Source organism: Pseudophryne corroboree, chromosome 6 (assembly GCF_028390025.1).
Source record: "Pseudophryne corroboree isolate aPseCor3 chromosome 6, aPseCor3.hap2, whole genome shotgun sequence".
In the NCBI taxonomy this organism is placed as follows: domain Eukaryota; kingdom Metazoa; phylum Chordata; class Amphibia; order Anura; family Myobatrachidae; genus Pseudophryne; species Pseudophryne corroboree.
In genome coordinates this window covers 111,807,954-111,820,262 of record NC_086449.1, presented here as the reverse complement: position 1 = coordinate 111,820,262, position 12,309 = coordinate 111,807,954, and the positions used below count along the sequence as shown (strand labels likewise).

At 49.0% G+C, this 12,309-nt stretch overlaps 1 long non-coding RNA gene across 1 annotated transcript in view; it reads right to left on the bottom strand.

Annotated features, from left to right (window-relative positions):
• LOC134936585 (uncharacterized) overlaps window positions 1–12,309 on the bottom strand; it is a 108,917-nt gene that overhangs the window by 68,954 nt on the left and 27,654 nt on the right. The window lies entirely within an intron of this gene.

Here is a 12,309-nt window from a genome sequence, read left to right as displayed (position 1 = left end):
TCAATTCATCAGTGCATTCGCTGTTGGGGAAAATGGTAGCGGCTTACGAGGCACTATAATATGGCCGATTCCATGCCAGGGTCTTCCAGTGGGACATACTGGACAAGTGGTCCGGGTCGCATCTCCACATGCATCAAAAGATAATCTTGTCAGCAAAAGCCAGAATTCGCTCCTGTGGTGGCTACAAATATCTCACCTCCTGGAGGGACGCAGGTTCGGAATTCAGACCTGGATCCTGGTGACCACAGATGCAAGTCTCCGAGGATGGGGAGCAGTCACGCAAGGTGAAAGCTTCCAAGGAAGGTGGTCAAGTCAAGAAACTCGCCTTCACATAAACATTCTGGAGTTGAGAGCTGTGTACAACAGTCTTCATCATGCGGCACACCTTCTTCAAGGTTGTCCCATACAGATCCAGTTCGACAATGTAACGGCAGTAGCTTACATAAACCGTCAAGGCGGAACAAAAAGCAGAGCGGCAATGACAGAGGTGACAAAGATACTCCTCTGAGCAGAAAGACATGCAAAAGCTCTGTCTGCAATTTTCATTCCGGGAGTGGACAACTGGGAAGCAGACTTCCTCAGCAGACACGATCTCCATACAGGTGAATGGGGCCTCCACCCAGAAGTCTTTGCGGAGGTGGCAAGTCGTTGGGGCGTTCCTCAAGTGGATATGATGGCATCACGCCTCAACAAGAAGCTTCAGAAATATTGTTTCAGATCGAGAGACCCACAAGCAATAGCGATAGATGCACTGGTGACCCAGTAGGTGTTTCAGTCAGTGTATCTGTTCCCTCCACTTCCACTTATTCCAAAAGGTCTCAAGATCATCAGAAGAACAAGAGTTCGAGCAATACTCATTGCTCCAGATTGGCAAAGGAGGGCTTGGTATCCAGATCTTCAAGAGTTATTAATGGAAGATCCTCGGCCTCTTCCTCTTCGCGAGGACCTGCTTCAGGAGTTAGTTATCAGGATTTACCGCAGCTGCGTTTGACGGCATGGCTGTTGAGCGCCAGATCCTAGCCCGTAAGGGTATTCCCAATGAAGTCATTCCCACACTTATTCTGGCCAGGAAAGGGGTAACGTCCAAACATTACCATCGTATTTGGAGTAAATATGTATCTTGGTGTGAATCCAAGAAGACTCCAGCTGTGGAGTTTCAATTAGGACGACTTCTCCTATTTCTACAGGCGGGTATGGATGCTGGATTGAGATTAGGATCTATCAAGGTTCAGATTTCGGCCTGGTCAGTTTTCTTTCAGAAACAATTGGCTTCTCTTCCTGAGGTCCAGACGTTCGTGAATGGGGTTCTGCGTATCCAACCTCCCTTTGTGCCTTCTGCGGCGCCATGGGATCTTAATGTGGTGTTGCAGTTCCTTAAATCTGACTGGTTTGAGCCTCTACAAGATGTAGAGTTGAAGTTTCTCACTTGGAAAGTGGTCATGCTGTTGGCCATGGCCTCAGGCAGACAAGTGTCTGAGTTAGGAGCTCTGTCACACAAGAGTCCTTACTTAATATTTCATGAAGATAGGGCTGAACTGAGAACACGTCAGCACTTCTTCTGAAGGTTGTGTCTTCTTTTCATATCAACCAACCAGTGGTGGTGCCAGTGGCTTCTGACACCTCAGCCGTCCCTAAGTCCTTGGATGTCGCCAGAGCGTTGAGGACTTATGTTGCAAGAACGGCTAGAATAAGGAAAACAGAATCGTTATTTGTCCTCTATGACCCCAACAAGATTGGGGGTCCTGCTTCTAAGCAGACTATTGCGCGCTGGATCAGGGGTACCATTCAGCACGCTCATTCCACAGCAGGATTGCCGTTACCGACTTCGGTAAAAGCCCACTATACAAGGAAAGTGGGTTCGTCCTGGGCGGCTGCCCGAGGTGTCTCGGCATTGCAAATCTGCCGATCTGCTACTTGGTCAGGTGCAAACACGTTTGCTAAGTTTTTATAAGTTTGACACCTTGGCTGCTGACGACCTAAAATTTGGTCAGTCAGTTCTGCAGGAACATTAGCACTTTCCCGCCCGTACTGGGAGCTTTGGTATATCCCCATGGTACTAAAATGGACCCCAGCATCCTCTAGGACAGGCATGTCCAAACTGCGGCCCTCCAGCTGTTGTGAAACTACATATCCCAGCATGCCCCGACACAGTTTTGCTGTCAGAGAATGCTAAAGCTGTGTCAGGGCATGCTGGGATATGAAGTTTCTCAACAGCTGGATGGAGGGCCGCAGTTTGGACATGCCTGCTCTAGGACGTATGAGAAAACAGGATTTTAATACCTACCGGTAAATCCTTTTCTCCTAGTCCGTAGAGGATGCTGGGGGGAGGGGGGGGGGGGCAGGAGCCATGGGCATTCTTAAGACTTTTCCATGGGTGTGATCTGGCTCCTCCCTCTATGCCCCTCCTCCAGACTTCAGTTATAGGAACTGTGCCCAGGGAGACGGACATTTCGAGGAAAGGATTTACTTTAATACTAGTGGTGAGATACATACCAGCTCACACCTCAACCATGCCGCACACATGGCAATCAACATAACACACGCCAACAGGCACGAATCAATTGCAGCAACAAGCTGTAACTAACATAACACAACTTATGTATAACTAAACTGCAGGTAAAGACATGGGCACTTTAAGACTTTAAATGGGTGTGAACTGGCTCCTCCCTCTATGCCCCTCCTCCAGACTCCAGTTTTAGGAACTGTGCCCAGGGAGATGGACATTTCGAGGAAAAGGATTTATTGTTAAACGAAGGGTGAGATACATACCAGCTCACACCACAAACACGCCGTACAACATGGCAGTAGCAAAAAAACAGTCAACGGCACGAACAAAATCAGAAACAGGCTGACCAAAACTGAAACACAATCTTTGTGTAACACAAGTAATAACTGTTAAACAAGTACTGCAGATAGTGTCCGCACAGGGACGGGCGCCCAGCATCCTCTACGGACTAGGAGAAAAGGATTTACCGGTAGGTATTAAAATCCTGTTTTCTCATACGTCCTAGAGGATGCTGGGGTCCACTTATTGACCATGGGGTTTATACCAAAGCTCCAGTACGGGCGGGAGAGTGCGGATGACCCTGCAGCACCGATAGACTTGAGGTCTTCATCGGTCAAGGTATCAAACTTGTAGAATTTTGCAAACGTGTTTGACCCTGACCAAGTAGCTGCTCGGCAAACTTGTAATGCCGAGACCCCCCAGGCAGCCGCCCAGGATGAGCCCACCTTCCTAGTGGAATGAGCCTTCACCGACTTCGGCAATCCAGACGTAGTATGAGCTTGCTGAATCGTACTTCTGATCCAACGTGCAATAGTCTGCATGGAAGCAGGACACCCAATCTTGTTGGGAGCATACAGGACAAACAAAGACTCTGTTTTCCGAATTTGAGCTGTTCTAGCGACATAAATCTTCAAAGCTATAACTACATCTAGAGACTTTGACTCAGTGAACGTGTCAGTAACCACTGGCACCACAATAGGTTGGTTTATGTGGAAAGAAGAAACCACCTTTGGAAGAAAATGTTGGCGAGTTCGCAACTCTGCTCTATCTTCATGGAAAATCAGGTAAGGGCTCTTGTGAAACAAGGCCCCCTATTCAGACACCCGCCGTGCGGATGCCAATGCCAAAAGCATCACCACTTTCCAAGTGAGAAACTTCAATTCTATCTCTCGTAGAGGCTTAAACCAATCCGATTTAAGGAACTGCAACACCAGATTAAGGTCCCATGGTGCCACTGGAGGCACAAAAGGAGGCTGGATGTGCAGAACGCCTTTCACGAAGGTCTGAACCTCTGGAAGAGAGGCCAATTGTTTTTGGAAGAACACTGACAAGGCCGAAATCTGGACCTTGATTGACCCCAATCGGAGGCCTGCCTCCACACCAGCCTGCAGAAAATGGAGAAAACGTCCCAAGTGAAACTCTTCCGTAGGAGCCTTCTTGGATTCATACCAAGACACATACTTTCTCCAAATACGGTGGTAATGTTTTGACGTTACTCCTTTCCTGGCCTGAATTAGTGTGATAATTACTTCTTTCGGAATACCCTTACGGGCTAGGATCCGGCGCTCAACAGCCATGCCGTCAAAGGTAGCCGCGGTAAGTCCTGATACACGCACGGCCCCTGCTGCAGCAGGTCCTCGCGAAGAAGAAGAGGCCGAGGATCTTCTATGAGCAACTCATGAAGATCTGGGTACCAAGCCCTCCTTGGCCAGTCTGGGGCAATGAAGATTGCTCGAACCCTTGTTCTTCTTAGGATCCTGAGAACTTTTGGGATCAGCGGAAGTGGAGGGAAGACATACACTGACTGTATTACCCACTGGGTCACTAACGCATCCACTGCTGCTATTGCTTGATGAGGGTCTCTCGACCTGGAACAATATTTTTGAAGCTTCTTGTTGAGACGAGATTCCATGTCTACTTGAGGAACTCCCCAAAGACTTGTCACCTCTGCGAAGACTTCTTGGTGGAGGCCCCACTCTCCTGGATGGAGATCGTGTCTGCTGAGGAAGTCTGCTTCCCAGTTGTCCACTCCCGGAATGAAAATTGCTGACAGAGCTTTTGCATGCCTTTCTGCCCAGAGGAGGATCTTTGTCACCTCTGCCATTGCTGCTCTGCTTTTCGTTCCGCCCTGCCTGTTTATGTACGCGACTGCTGTTACATTGTCCGACTGGATCTGTACGGGATGATCTTGAAGAAGATGTACCGCTTGTTGGAAGCCGTTGTAAATGGCTCTCAATTCCAGCACGTTTATGTGAAGGCAGGCTTCCTGACTTGACCATTTTCCTTAGAAGCTTTCCCCGAGTGACAGCTCCCCAGCCTCGGAGACTTGCATCCGTGGTTACCAGGACCCAGTCCTGAATCCCAAATCTGCGTCCCTCTAGTAGGTGTGGACTGTGTATCCACCACAGGATTGAAATCCTGGCTTTAGACGACAGGACTATTTTTCGGTGCATGTGAAGGTGGGATCCCGACCACTTGTCCAACAGGTCCCACTGGAATACTCTGGCATGGAACCTGCCAAACTGTATGGCCTCATAGGCCGCCACCATCTTGCCCAATAACCGAATGCACTGATGGATCGACACACTGGATGGTTTCAATAATTGTTTTACCATTTTCTGGATTTCCAGAGCCTTTTACACCGGAAGAAATAATCTCTGAACTTCCGTGTCCAGAATCATCCCGAGAAAAGACAATCTTGTTGTCGGTTCCAATTGTGACTTTGGATAATTTATGATGCAACCGTGTTGTTGGAGTATCGACAGGGAGAGCGTGATGTTTTGTAACAGCCGCTCCCTGGATCTCGCCTTTATCAGGAGATTGTCCAGATAAGGAATTATATTGACTCCTTTTTGACGAAGGAGGACCATCATCTCCGCCATCACCTTGGTGAATACCCTCGGCGCCGTGGAGAGACCGAAAGGTAAAGTCTGGAACTGGTAATGGCAATCCTGAACCGCAAATCTCAGATAGGCCTGGTGAGGAGGATAAATGGGAACATGCAGGTAAGCATCTTTTATGTCTACAGACACCATGTAGTCCAGTGACGTGCGGTGAGGTTAATGGCTGGGGAGGCACCAAGTGAAGCCCCATCCTCAGGGCCAGAATATAGGATGGGGGTGAATGGAGTGGGCTCCCAGAGGCCCTCACATATTGGAGCCCGGCCTGCAATCCAAATGGGAAAAAATGCTGTATCGTCTGAGGGGGAATGCAGTTAATTTCCCGAACGATGGGAACCCGGCGGTTGAAATCCCGACGCTGGAATCCCGACAGCTGGGGAAATGCTGTCGAAATCCCGACCAAAGGCCTGTATTCTTACTCGGGTGGTGGTCCACGCCACCACCTGAGGGGGAATATAATAGTGTGGCGAGCAAAGCAAAGCTCGCCACCAGGCCCAAAGCACAGCAAGCCCACGAGGGGATCACCGCGCACGGCTGCACCTGGCTCTGCCCCCGGCGAGAGGATGGGGGACCAGGGGCAAATGCAGGATTTTAAAAGGGCGGTTTATAGATATATGATTTTAAATATATGATTATTATTATTTACATATAGATCAAGTTAACGTTTCAGTTGTATTTAACTTACGGGGTTCTGACGAAAGTTAAAATAACTGAAACGTTAACTTGATCTAAGGGCTTAGTCTCTTCATTTTCCGCTGCTGTTCCAGTCCCTATTGAGTGCCGCCTTTCTACCAACTTTTATATATATATATATATATATATATATATATATATATATAATAAGATTTTAAACCTACCGGTAAATCTATTTCTCCTAGTCCGTAGAGGATGCTGGGGACTCCGTAAGGACCATGGGGTATAGACGGGCTCCGCAGGAGATAGGGCACCTAAAAAGAACTTTGACTATGGGTTTGCACTGGCTCCTCCCTCTATGCCCCTCCTCCAGACCTCAGTTAGAGAACTGTGCCCAGAGGAGATGGACAATACAAGGCAGGATTTAGCAATCCAAGGGCAAGATTCATACCAGCCAGCACCAATCATACCATGTAACTTGGAACATACATAACCAGTTAACAGTATGAACAAACGACAGTAACGGTCCAAGACCGATGTCAACTGTAACATAACCCTTATGTAAGCAACAAACTATATACAAGTCTTGCAGAGTTTCCACACTGGGACGGGCGCCCAGCATCCTCTACGGACTAGGAGAAATAGATTTACCGGTAGGTTTAAAATCTTATTTTCTCTTACGTCCTAGAGGATGCTGGGGACTCAAAGCATCCAATCGGGCGGGAGAGTGCGTATGAATCTGCAGCACCGACTGAGCAAACGCTCAGTCCTCATCAGCCAGGGTATCAAACTTGTAGAATTTAGCAAAAGTGTTTGACCCCGACCAATTCGCCGCTCGGCAAAGTTGTAATGCCGAGACACCTCGGGCAGCCGCCCAAGAAGAGCCCACCTTCCTAGTGGAATGGGCCTTAACCGGATTTGGTACCGGCAATCCAGCCATAGAGTGAGCCTGCTGAATCGTATTACAGATCCAGCGAGCAATAGGCTGCTTGGAAGCAGGAGCGCCAATCTTATTGGCCGCATACAGGACAAACAGAGCCTCTGTTTTCCTAATTCTAGCCGTCCTGGCTACATACATTTTTAAGGCCCTGACTACGTCCAGGGATCTGGAATCCTCCAGGTCACTTGTAGCCACAGGCACCACAATAGGTTGATTCATATGGAACGAAGAAACCACTTTAGGCAAAAATTGCGGACGTGTCCTCAATTCAGCTCGATCCACATGAAAAATCAAGTAGGGGCTCTTGTGTGACAAAGCCGCCAATTCTGACACTCGCCTTGCTGATGCTAAGGCCAACAACATGACCACCTTCCAGGTAAGAAATTTCAACTCAACCTTGTTAAGCGGTTCAAACCAGTGTGATTTTAGGAACTGCAACACCACGTTTAGGTCCCATGGTGCCACTGGAGGCACAAAAGGGGGCTGGATGTGCAGCACTCCCTTTACAAACGTCTGGACTTCTGGAAGAGAAGCCAATTCCTTCTGAAAGAAAATCGAGAGGGCCGAAATCTGTACCTTAACAGAGCCTAATTTCAGGCCCATATCCACTCCTGTCTGTAGGAAGTGGAGAAGACGACCCAGATGAAAATCTTCCGTAGGTGCATTCTTGGTCTCACACCAAGACACATACTTTCGCCAGATACGGTGATAATGTTTTACCGTCATCTCCTTCCCAGCCTTTATTAAAGTAGGGATGACCTCTTCCGGAATCCCCTTTTTCGCTAGGATTCGGCGTTCAACCGCCATGCCGTCAAACGTAACCGCGGTAAGTCTTGAAATACACAGGGCCCCTGCTGCAACACGTCTTCCCTCAGAGGAAGAGGCCAGGGATCTCCTGTGAGCATCTCTTGTAGATCCGAGTACCAGGCCCTTCGAGGCCAGTCTGGGACAATGAGTATCCTCTGTACTCTTCTTCGTCTTATGATCCTCAACACTTTTGTGATGAGAGGAAGAGGAGGAAACACGTAGACCGATTTGAACACCCACGGTGTTACCAGAGCGTCTACTGCTACTGCCTGAGGGTCCCGCGACCTGGCGCAATACCTCCGAAGTTTTTTGTTGAGGCGTGACGCCATCATGTCTATTTGAGGAGTTCCCCAAAGACGTGTTACGTCTGCAAAGACTTCTTGATGAAGTCCCCACTCTCCTGGATGGAGATCGTGTCTGCTGAGGAAGTCTGCTTCCCAGTTGTCCACTCCCGGAATGAAGACAGCCGACAGAGCGCTTACATGATTTTCCGCCCAGCGAAGGATCCTTGTGGCTTCCGCCATCGCGACTCTGCTTCTTGTCCCGCCTTGGCGGTTCACATGAGCCACTGCTGTGACATTGTCTGATTGAATCAGAACCGGTAGGTTTCGAAGAAAACTCTCCGCTTGTCGAAGGCCGTTGTAAATGGCCCTGAGTTCCAACACATTGATGTGTAGACAGGACTCCTGGTCTGACCAAAGACCCTGAAAATTTTTTACCTGTGTGAACGCCCCCCATCCTCGGAGGCTCGCGTCCGTGGTAACCAGGATCCAATCCTGAATTCCAAACCTGCGACCCTCCAGGAGGTGAGCACTTTGCAACCACCACAGGAGGGACACTCTGGTCCCTGGGGACAGAGTTATTTTCCGATGTAAGTGCAGATGGGACCCGGACCACTTGTCCAGAAGGTCCCATTGAAAAGTCCTTGCATGGAACCTTCCAAAGGGAATGGCCTCGTAGGCCGCCACCATTTTCCCCAGAACTCGAGTGCATTGGTGAACTGACACCCTTTTCGGTTTTAGCAGGTCTCTGACCATGTTCTGTATGTCTTGGGCTTTCTCTATTGGGAGGAAGACCTTCATTTGTTCCGTATCCAGTATCATACCTAGGAACGGTAGTCGAGTTGTCGGAATCAACTGTGACTTCGGTAGATTTAGAATCCAACCGTGTTGCTGGAGCACTCTCAGAGAGAGCGCCACACTGCTCAGCAATTTCTCCCTTGATCTCGCTTTTATCAGGAGATCGTCCAAGTATGGGATAATTGTGACTCCATGCTTGCGCAGGACCACCATCATTTCCGCCATTATCTTGGTGAAAATCCTCGGGGCCGTGGAGAGTCCAAACGGCAACATCTGAAATTGGTAATGACAATCCTGTACAGCGAATCTCAGGTATTCCTGATGGGGGGCATATATGGGGACATGAAGGTACGCATCCTTTATGTCCAGAGACACCATAAACTCCCCTTCCTCCATGTTGGCTATTATCGCTCTGAGAGATTCCATTTTGAATTTGAATCTTTTTATGTACAGATTTAGGGATTTCAGATTCAAAATAGGTCTGACCGAACCGTCCGGTTTCGGGACCACAAATAGGGTTGAGTAGTAACCTCTTCCCTGCTGGTGCAGGGGAACCTTGATTATCACTTGCTGTATACACAGCGTTTGAATTGCAGCTAACACTACATCCCTTTCCGATGTGGAAGCTGGTAGGGCCGATTTGAAAAATCGGTGCGGGGGCACCTCCTCGAATTCCAATTTGTAACCCTGGGAAACTATTTCCAACACCCAGGGATTCAGGTCCGAACTGACCCAGGCCTGACTGAAAAGTCGAAGACGTGCCCCCACCGGTGCGGACTCCCTCAGGGGAGCCCCAGCGTCATGCTGTGGGTTTTGGAGCAGCCGGGGAGGACTTTTTTTCCTGGGCACCTTCCGAAGCAGGTGCTCTCTTGCCTCTGCCCTTACCTCTGGCGAGGATAGAGGATCCCCGACCTCTTTTGGACTTGTGCGACCGAAAGGACTGCATCTGATAGGGTGTTACTTTCTTTTGCTGTTGTGGAGTATATGGTAAAAAATTTGATTTACCTGCTGTAGCTGTGGAAACCAGGTCCGTCAGCCCATCCCCAAACAATACATCCTCTTTATAGGGTAGTACTTCCATATGTTTCTTGGAATCCGCATCACACGTCCATTGGCGAGTCCATAAGGATCTTCTCGCTGAGACAGACATAGCATTGGCCCTAGAAGCTAGCAATCCAATGTCCCTTTGAGCATCCCTCATAAATAAGACTGCGTCTTTAATATGGGCTAGAGTTAGGAATATAGTATCCTTATCCATATTATCAAATTGATCTGTCAGCTCATCTGTCCAAGCTGCAATTGCGCTACACACCCATGCCGACGCAATTGTCGGTCTTAGCACAGCACCCGTATGAGAATAAAATAAGATTTTACTTACCGATAAATCTATTTCTCGTAGTCCGTAGTGGATGCTGGGGACTCCGTCAGGACCATGGGGATTAGCGGCTCCGCAGGAGACAGGGCACAAAAATAAAGCTTTAGGATCAGGTGGTGTGCACTGGCTCCTCCCCCTATGACCCTCCTCCAAGCCTCAGTTAGGATACTGTGCCCGGATGAGCGTACACAATAAGGAAGGATATTGAATCCCGGGTAAGACTCATACCAGCCACACCAATCACACCGTACAACTTGTGATCTGAACCCAGTTAACAGTATGACAACGTAGGAGCCTCTGAACAGACGGCTCACAACAAGAACAACCCGATTTTTTTGTAACAATAACTATGTACAAGTAATGCAGACAATCCGCACTTGGGATGGGCGCCCAGCATCCACTACGGACTACGAGAAATAGATTTATCGGTAAGTAAAATCTTATTTTCTCTAAACGTCCTAGTGGATGCTGGGGACTCCGTCAGGACCATGGGGATTATACCAAAGCTCCCAAACGGGCGGGAGAGTGCGGATGACTCTGCAGCACCGAATGAGAGAACTCCAGGTCCTCTTTAGCCAGGGTATCAAATTTGTAGAATTTTACAAACGTGTTCTCCCCCGACCACGTAGCTGCTCGGCAGAGTTGTAATGCCGAGACCCCTCGGGCAGCCGCCCAGGATGAGCCCACCTTCCTTGTGGAATGGGCCTTGACAGATTTAGGCTGTGGCAGGCCTGCCACAGAATGTGCAAGTTGAATTGTGCTACAAATCCAACGAGCAATCGTCTGCTTAGAAGCAGGAGCACCCATCTTGTTGGGTGCATACAGTATAAACAGCGAGTCAGATTTTCTGACTCCAGCCGTCCTTGAAATATATATTTTCAATGCCCTGACAACGTCCAGCAACTTGGAATCCTCCAAATCGCTAGTAGCCGCAGGCACCACAATAGGCTGGTTCAGGTGAAACGCTGACACCACCTTAGGCAGAAAATGAGGACGCGTCCGCAGTTCTGCCCTGTCCGAATGGAAAATCAGATATGGGCTTTTATATGATAAAGCCGCCAATTCTGACACTCTCCTGGCTGAAGCCAGGGCCAGTAGCATGGTTACTTTCCATGTAAGATATTTCAAATCCGCCGATTTGAGTGGCTCAAACCAATGGGATTTGAGAAAATCCAAAACTACATTAAGGTCCCACGGAGCCACTGGGGGCACAATCGGGGGCTGTATATGTAGTACTCCTTTGACAAAAGTCTGGACTTCAGGAACTGAAGCCAATTCTTTCTGGAAGAAAATCGACAGGGCCGAAATTTGAACCTTAATGGACCCCAACTTGAGGCCCATAGACAATCCTGTTTGCAGGAAATGTAGGAATCGACCCAATTGAAATTCCTCCGTGGGGGCCTTCCTGGCCTCGCACCACGCAACATATTTTCTCCAAATGCGGTGATAATGTTGTGCAGTCACCTCCTTCCTGGCTTTAACCAGTGTAGGGATGACCTCTTCCGGAATGCCTTTTTCCCTTAGAATTCGGCGTTCAACCGCCACGCCGTCAAACGCAGCCGCGGTAAGTCTTGGAATAGACACGGTCCCTGCTGAATCAGGTCCCGTCTTAGAGGTAGAGGCCACGGATTTTCCGTGAGCATCTCCTGAAGTTCCGGGTACCAAGTTCTTCTTGGCCAATCCGGAGCCACGAGTATCGTTCTTACTCCCCTTTGCCGTATAATTCTCAGTACTTTGGGTATGAGAGGCAGAGGAGGAAACACATACACTGACTGGAACACCCACGGTGTTACCAGAGCGTCCACAGCTATTGCCTGAGGGTCTCTTGACCTGGCGCAATACCTGTCCAGTTTTTTGTTGAGGCGAGACGCCATCATATCCACCTTTGGTTTTTCCCAACGGTTCACAATCATGTGGAAGACTTCTGGATGAAGTCCCCACTCTCCCGGGTGTAGATCGTGTCTGCTGAGGAAGTCTGCTTCCCAGTTGTCCACTCCCGGAATGAACACTGCTGACAGTGCTATCACATGATCTTCCGCCCAGCGAAGAATCCTTGCAGCTTCTGCCAT